The sequence below is a fragment of the Ictalurus punctatus genome, chromosome 14 (genome assembly GCF_001660625.3).
Source record: "Ictalurus punctatus breed USDA103 chromosome 14, Coco_2.0, whole genome shotgun sequence".
NCBI classification, from domain to species: domain Eukaryota; kingdom Metazoa; phylum Chordata; class Actinopteri; order Siluriformes; family Ictaluridae; genus Ictalurus; species Ictalurus punctatus.
In genome coordinates this window covers 6,904,860-6,911,876 of record NC_030429.2, presented here as the reverse complement: position 1 = coordinate 6,911,876, position 7,017 = coordinate 6,904,860, and the positions used below count along the sequence as shown (strand labels likewise).

The 7,017-nt window shown below is 38.3% G+C and overlaps 1 long non-coding RNA gene across 1 annotated transcript; it reads left to right on the top strand.

Moving 5' to 3' along the window:
• The first annotated feature begins 5,143 nt into the window (after nt 1–5,143).
• On the top strand, nt 5,144–6,804 carry LOC108275127 (uncharacterized). The gene is made up of 4 exons (XR_001814631.3): nt 5,144–5,281; nt 5,402–5,420; nt 5,773–5,876; nt 5,986–6,804. It is a non-coding gene; the product is annotated as an uncharacterized LOC108275127 (long non-coding RNA).
• The last annotated feature ends 213 nt before the right edge of the window (nt 6,805–7,017 follow it).

Genomic DNA, 7,017 nt, shown 5'->3' with positions numbered 1-7,017 from the left:
TGATCATTTACTTTACATAAGCAACATCCACCCAAAAATAAGTGCCACTACACTGATTATTAATGAGCAACATTCATGAATCCTAATAACATGAAGAGTAGAGAGTGATATAAAGTGAGCAAACACAGTGAATGAATGGTGGAGCATTTTTCTGGACACTGAGTACAGATTAAAAATAAATACACTTTTAGATCGTGTTACAATACAATTAGCAGATTTAGACATTTTACAGTGTCGTAATGAACCGTCAGCAAGCCAGCCAAGGGCAAGAGTGACACGGGAAAGCTGCACATGATGCACAACACTGCAGTGATGATCGTGTGTGTGTTTGATGTGGAGATCTTCAAAGAGGAATGTGGATAGGGTAGTAAATAACCGGATGCTTGGTAGTCAGACATTTTCATGAATTTTCTGTGAACTTGAACGGTAACTGAACTTACTTGTGTGTTGTGTGGCGTATTTTCACCACCTTCCCAGCTCTAGCTGTGAACTGAAAGTAGAAAAGCAAGCTGATTGGATAAGTAAGTATTGGATTAATACATATTAAAGATGGATTCGAGATTATACGAATATTGTAAGTAATCACAATGTTTTCCGCCGAACCGGTATATGATGTTAAAGATCCAATGCATGAACAGTGTTTTTGGTCTGAAAATCAAAGGCCATCATGCAGACTCTGTTCTTATATCTTTGATGCAAGCAATAAACACACTGGGGAATGCTGGGGTGGTGTGATGCAGCCCGACACATAAAGGAGTTACTGTTCCCACTCTAAAATGTATTATATTTTCCAAAAACAGCATGCATGTTATCCTTCTTATACCACAGAAATGCATTAAAGAACAACACGTCATACTTTTATCCATTTATAGGTACATTTTAATGTTCGGGAACTTCTACAAGACACGTTAGTTCTCACTTACAATATGACAAGCTATAACAATTGTTCCCTCTCCAGCATGTTCCAGAGAAACCATAAAGTGTAAATCCTAAAGACTTCCCAATGTCCAATGGAGACTCCTTCCATAAATGGTAAACATGAAAAGCTTCGCCATATCAATGATTGCAAAATTTCGGTTGGAATGACAAGCTGTTTATTGGTAGGCTTAGATTATGCATCGCTCTGTTCTTCTTGATCAGTTGGTAAACATCCTTGCATTTAACAGCTCAGATGCTTGGAGTGGTCTAGCTTGTAAATCGCTTTGGATGGAAGCATCTTTCAAATGAAAAGATGTAAATGTTAAAGCAATGTGAAACACCTAATGGAGAAAAGGATACATAGTCTTGATTTAAATGGACTACCTCCAAACATTTCCAGACAGGTGCCAAACGAATGAAAAAACAACATAGAGTAAGGTGTTTGTCTGCAAAACCGGCTTCAGTGCACCTTGGCAAAGGGTCTACAAGTCTCTGGAATTGTACTGGAGCAATGAACACCATTCTTTCAAAAGATAATCCCTGTTGGTGTTTCAGTGATGGTCTTGGAGAGTGCTGTCTAACACATCGCTCTAAAATCTCCCATAGGTATCCAATATATGTGGGGCTAGCTCCAAACAGGCCAGCATATCTACAGGTGCATCTCAAAAAGATTAGAATATGATGGAAAAATAGTTTTTTTTGTCCCATAATTTAATTCAAAAGTGGAACTTTCATATATTCTAGATTCATTACACAAAGTGACACATTTCAAGCCTTTTTTTGTTTTAATCTTGATTACGGCTTCCAGCTCATGGAAGTCAAAAATCCAGCATCTCAGAATATTCGAATAAAGAATTTATAATACAGAAATGTCGACCTTCTGAAAATTATGTTAATTTATGCACTGATACTCGGTCAGGGCTTTAATCCTATTGTACGAATTATCGCATCAATGCGGCGTGTCATGGAGGCAGTCAGCCTGTGGCACTGCTGAGGTGTTCTGGAAGCGCAGGTTGCTTTGATAGCGGCCTTCAGCTCGTCTGTATTGTTGGGTCTGGTGTCTCTCATAGGTTCTCTATGGGGTTCAGGTCAGGCGAGCTGGCTGGACAATCAAGCACAGGTGCCAATGTGCCAAGTCCTGCTGGAAAAGGAAATCAGGATCTCCATAAAGCTCGTCAGCAGACGGAAGCCTGAAGTGCTCTGAAATCTGGTAGATGCTGTATCGACTCTCGACTTGAGAAAACACAGTGGACCAACACCAGCAGATGACATGGTTCCTCAAATCATCACTGACTGTGGAAACTTCACACTGGACTTCAAGCAACTTGGATTCTGTGCCTCTCCACTCTTCCTCCAGACTCTGGGACCTTGATTTCTAAATGAAACGCAACATTTACTTTCATCTTCCCCATGATTGTGATTGTGTATAGTGAACCAGACTGAGAGATTAAAGGCTCAGGAAACCTTTGCAGGTGTTTTGAGCTAAATAACTGATTAGAGCTCTTCTCAGGTTGACATTTCTGTATTATAAATTCTTTATTCGGATATTTTGAAATGCTGTATGTTTGATTTCCATGAGCTGTAAGCCGTAATCAAGATTAAAACAGGAAAAAAAAAATGGCTGAAATATTTCACTTTATCTAATGAATCTAGAATACATCAGAGTTCCACTTTTTGAATTAAATTACAAGGAAAATAAAAACTTTTCCATGATATTCTAATTTTTTTAAATGCACCTGTACATATGATCGCATGTTTCTGTAGACCAGTAGTCACCAACTCTCTCTTCCTTGAGATCTACCTTCCTGCAGGTTTGATCTCCAAAATCTAGCACACTTATTTTAGTTGATCATGAAAGTCTTAAGGCAATGAGTAGATGGTCAGGTGGGCACACTTATGGTTGAAGCTAAAGTCGTCAGGAAGGTAGCTCTCCAGGAACAGGGTTGGTGACCACTGCTGTTGAGGATAATTCCAATAAGCGACCTTCTCTAACCTTAGCTCATCCCATATGTAGGCGGATTGGAGCTAGTCCCGCCCATTTGGAGCTGACTCCAGGCTGCAGAGATACATAATTGGTTCAACTAGGTCAAGATCGAGTGAATCTTTGTGCTGTGTGTGTGTGTGTGTGCAGTTATCCTGGAAAAGACCACTCCCATCATGCTAGAAATGTTGCATTATTGGATAAAAGTACATTGGATAAAAGCTTTTTTTTTTTATTTTAAATTTTTTAAAATAAATTTTCTTGTGATCTCGACATAGTAAACAGTTGTTTTCTTGTGATCTCGATTTCTGTTCCTTTCAGTCAATTTATTTCAATCTCAATTATGCAATTTATGATGCCCGTGGCGAAGATGGCAACGTTCATGAAACACCAGTCCCGTTCACAGGGCGCAAGATTTTCTCGTTATAAAATGAGATCGTGAGAAATCCGTTTCTGATCTGTCGGAATCATGAGAAAATTAAGTTGTTATCACAAGAAACCAAGAAAGAAGAAAAATAATGCATGGCCTCTTAGGACTTCCGTATAAAGGTGATCAATCTGAAGAGCTTTGTAGAGACTTGCAGTGTCCGTCTAAGGAGATTCGTAAGTGGACCCACACCGTGTCATGCCTACAGAATAATAGAGCTACTGTTTTTTTTTTTTTTTTTTTTTAATTTTTTAAATTATTTTTTAATTTAATATGTCTCCTGGCTGTATTTAAATATTTAACTGCAATAGTGTGATGAATTTGAAGTCCCTTGTTTGCTGTGTGTATTGTACAGCAGGTAGGCTGTATGTTTGGGGAAACTGCATGGTGACTGCTATTGAATTGAAACGACAACAAAATTCATGCCATGTGCATAAATATTTTATTCATAAATATGTAAATCAGTTTACAAATAAATTACTAAAGTATAAACACATTCCCATAAATAATGTATTAGTATAAAGATATATAAATACATATAAATATTACAATACATTTTTTTTTTTTAAATAATTTGCAAACTCCTTCTGGGCACAGCTGTGTATTTTATCCAAAAGCTCGTCAAGTGAAACCGTGCTTAGCTCCTCTGGGTATGAGCAGTTCTGCTGGTGAAACATACAGAGATGTTAGAGTTGCTGTGCATCTGTAGTCATATGCATCACATTTGCAATACAAACAAGCAAATCCATTTAAAATTACATTGCTATAATGGCACATCCCAGAATAAAATGACTTAGTTATTTAGACCCGTCGTACTTTTTTATCCGTTTGTAGTTACATTTAATGTTGAGGAATGTCAAAATAGGTTCGCTCCTGTTATCATTTAGTGGCTATAAACGGTCGTGCCCTTAAATCTTCTTGAAGACGAAACCAAATTGCAGCGTGTTAATGAGAAATCACGAAACACAAAGCCGTCTGTCCCAAAGAATTGCTTATGCAGGACATCTTAACGTTTAAGCTCTGATTAGTACCAAGTGCTGACACTGGAGACTCCTTCCAAAAATGCTAAATAAACGTCTTCATACAGAAAACATGAGCGTGTATTGAAAATGTGTTAGAAAGAGCGCGCTGTGATTTAGCTTACAGACGGATCAACCTGTCTAGGCTGGGTTGTTAGAGAAACTTCTGACCAATCAGAATTGAGGCGCTGTGGTAAAAGGGTGTTGCTTTCTCAAAATCACAGTCACTTACTTCTGAGTAAGATTGAAGCATTCTGTGCAGCCTCCAGTCCCGCTGACTCTTCAGTCCGAGGTCCGATGTGTTGTATGCTGTGAGAACCTTCCCTGCTTTGCAGAGCGTCTCACACTAGAATACACATATAAAAGGGCTCATATCTTCAGGTTTTCTCATATTAATATATCATTTGAATGTTATGTTAATCAATTGTATGCTTGCATGTTGGTGTTTTACTTACACTGCATTCTTCATTCATAAAAACATGTTGGACTTGTTTCTGAAGTGTCTGATTAAAAAAAAAAAAAAAAAAAGGTTATATTGTTAGATTGAGTTTTTAATCACTGCTGGTCTACAATTCTATTAATCATACGGGTGATGTGAATCTTACCTTCGCTGTTAGGTTCATTTTCAAGTTTTTCACATGATGCATGATATCTTTTAAAAGATGTTGGCCTTCTTTCTTGCCTTCTTGAGATTTCCGGTGGCATTCATGGTTGGTGAAGTTGACCGCCTTTCCACTTTTCTGCTGATGTTTGTCTGATGTAGATGCCGTATGAGGTGCTGCAGTAACCACTGCGGTGCTCAGGAAGAAAAATATGAAGACGTTCATGTCGTCGTGCGTGGTTCCAGTCTATTTGCCTGGTTTTGAGTTTTCAAGTTCAGTTTACTCGGTGCTGTCACTGTCTTTTATACCATACCGCCTCTCTTCTCTTATAGAGGTGAGAGCAAGAGGATGTGACTGTATGACTTACGTGTCTGGGAATCCCTTTTTGATATCTTGATTGAGGTATTGGCAACGTCAGACTCATGCTCTTTTCACACTACTTGTGTTTTTTTAGGTCAAGATTTTGTGAAGTGGTAAGTTGGCTTTTTATTTTTTATTTTTTTTTTTTTATTTAAAGTGATGGTCTAAAAAGGATTGTAGGGAATGTTCAGAGTCTTATTAATAAGTCATTAGTCATTCGTTGAGTGAGAATGCATATACAATACATCTAGTTTGTTGTCTATTATTAAAGCATGGAGTGGTAAGATTTCTACTCATGTACATTTGAGTATATTTGCTCACTTGTCAAATGCTTTTATCCAAAGTGTCTTAGTCAGGTAGAATCCAATCAAGCTTTTTAAGCATGCCATCAGTAATACAATTGACCATAACACAACAGAAACAAGTACATGGAAATCATTCATTCATTCATTCATTCTCTATAAGTGCTTTATCCTGGTCAGGTGCAGTGGATCTGGAGCCTCTCCTAGGAACACTGGAGACGAGGTGGTAATACACCCTGGAAGTGATGCCACTCTGTCGTTCACTAGGTATGTAATCAAATATGAATACGTACTCGGAATGAACAGATAATATGTTCTGTATGGATAAAATACAGATGCAAAAATGAGGTGTTTTTTTTTTCCCCTTTGCGACTAGATGTATGCATCGGGACTGGGATCTCACAGGATTCACCAGGAGGGAAACTTAAATATGTTATGTAGCTTCTGAAGGGCGGTACTAAATGAAATAAATTAAGATCTTTAAACAAAATAATAATAATTCACACCAATTATCCTGTTCAATTTTTTTTTGTTGAGCTTTTGAACGTTTGCACCTTTTGTAACAGTTGTGTCCCTCAGTTGTCCTCAGTGTGAAAAGATGGATCTGATCATCATATAGTCGCTGTTGGAAAGTGTTCAGATATGTAGAAGATGCTGGAAAATGAAAGAATGTGCAGGACCTGGAGGATTTCTCTGAAGAACACTATAAAGCACCTATAAAGCACTAAATGGTCTCGCGCCACAATATCTAAGCGACCTTTTGGTTTTCTATGATCCGCCACGCCTACTTAGATCAAAAGATGCAGGCTATCTGACGGTACCTCGAATAGTGAAGGCTACAGCAGGGGGAAGAGCTTTCGCTTATAGAGCCCCACAGTTATGGAACAGTCTTCCTATTAGTGTTCGGGACTCAGACACAGTCTCAGTGTTTAAGTCTAAGCTTAAAACGTATTTGTTTACTCAAGCCTACCCTGACTAGATTCTGTTCTACTACTTCGCAGTCATAATTATCTTTTCTCTCCCTCTCTCCTTTCGCCGAGCCCCACACGAATTTATGGAGATACTAGAGATCCAGATCCTTTCTGCCTCTGGATGGAGCTCAAATCTTCTTTAATTCTAGACTGCTGGGACTACGGCTGCTCCTAACGCCATACAGACTTCATATAAATCCATAATGAACTTTTTCACACTATCTGTTGCTTAAAACATCTTGGGGAGTTTTTCCTTGCCACCGTCGCCACTCGGTGGCTTGCTCAGTTGGGATAAATTCGCACCTTTAATATCTGTATACCATGTTGATATTTCTGTAAAGCTGCTTTGAGACAACGTCTATTGTAAAAAGTGCTAAACAAATAAAATTGAAATTGAATTGAAGAACAGTGGGTAGTTTAACTGCTCAGGACAAACT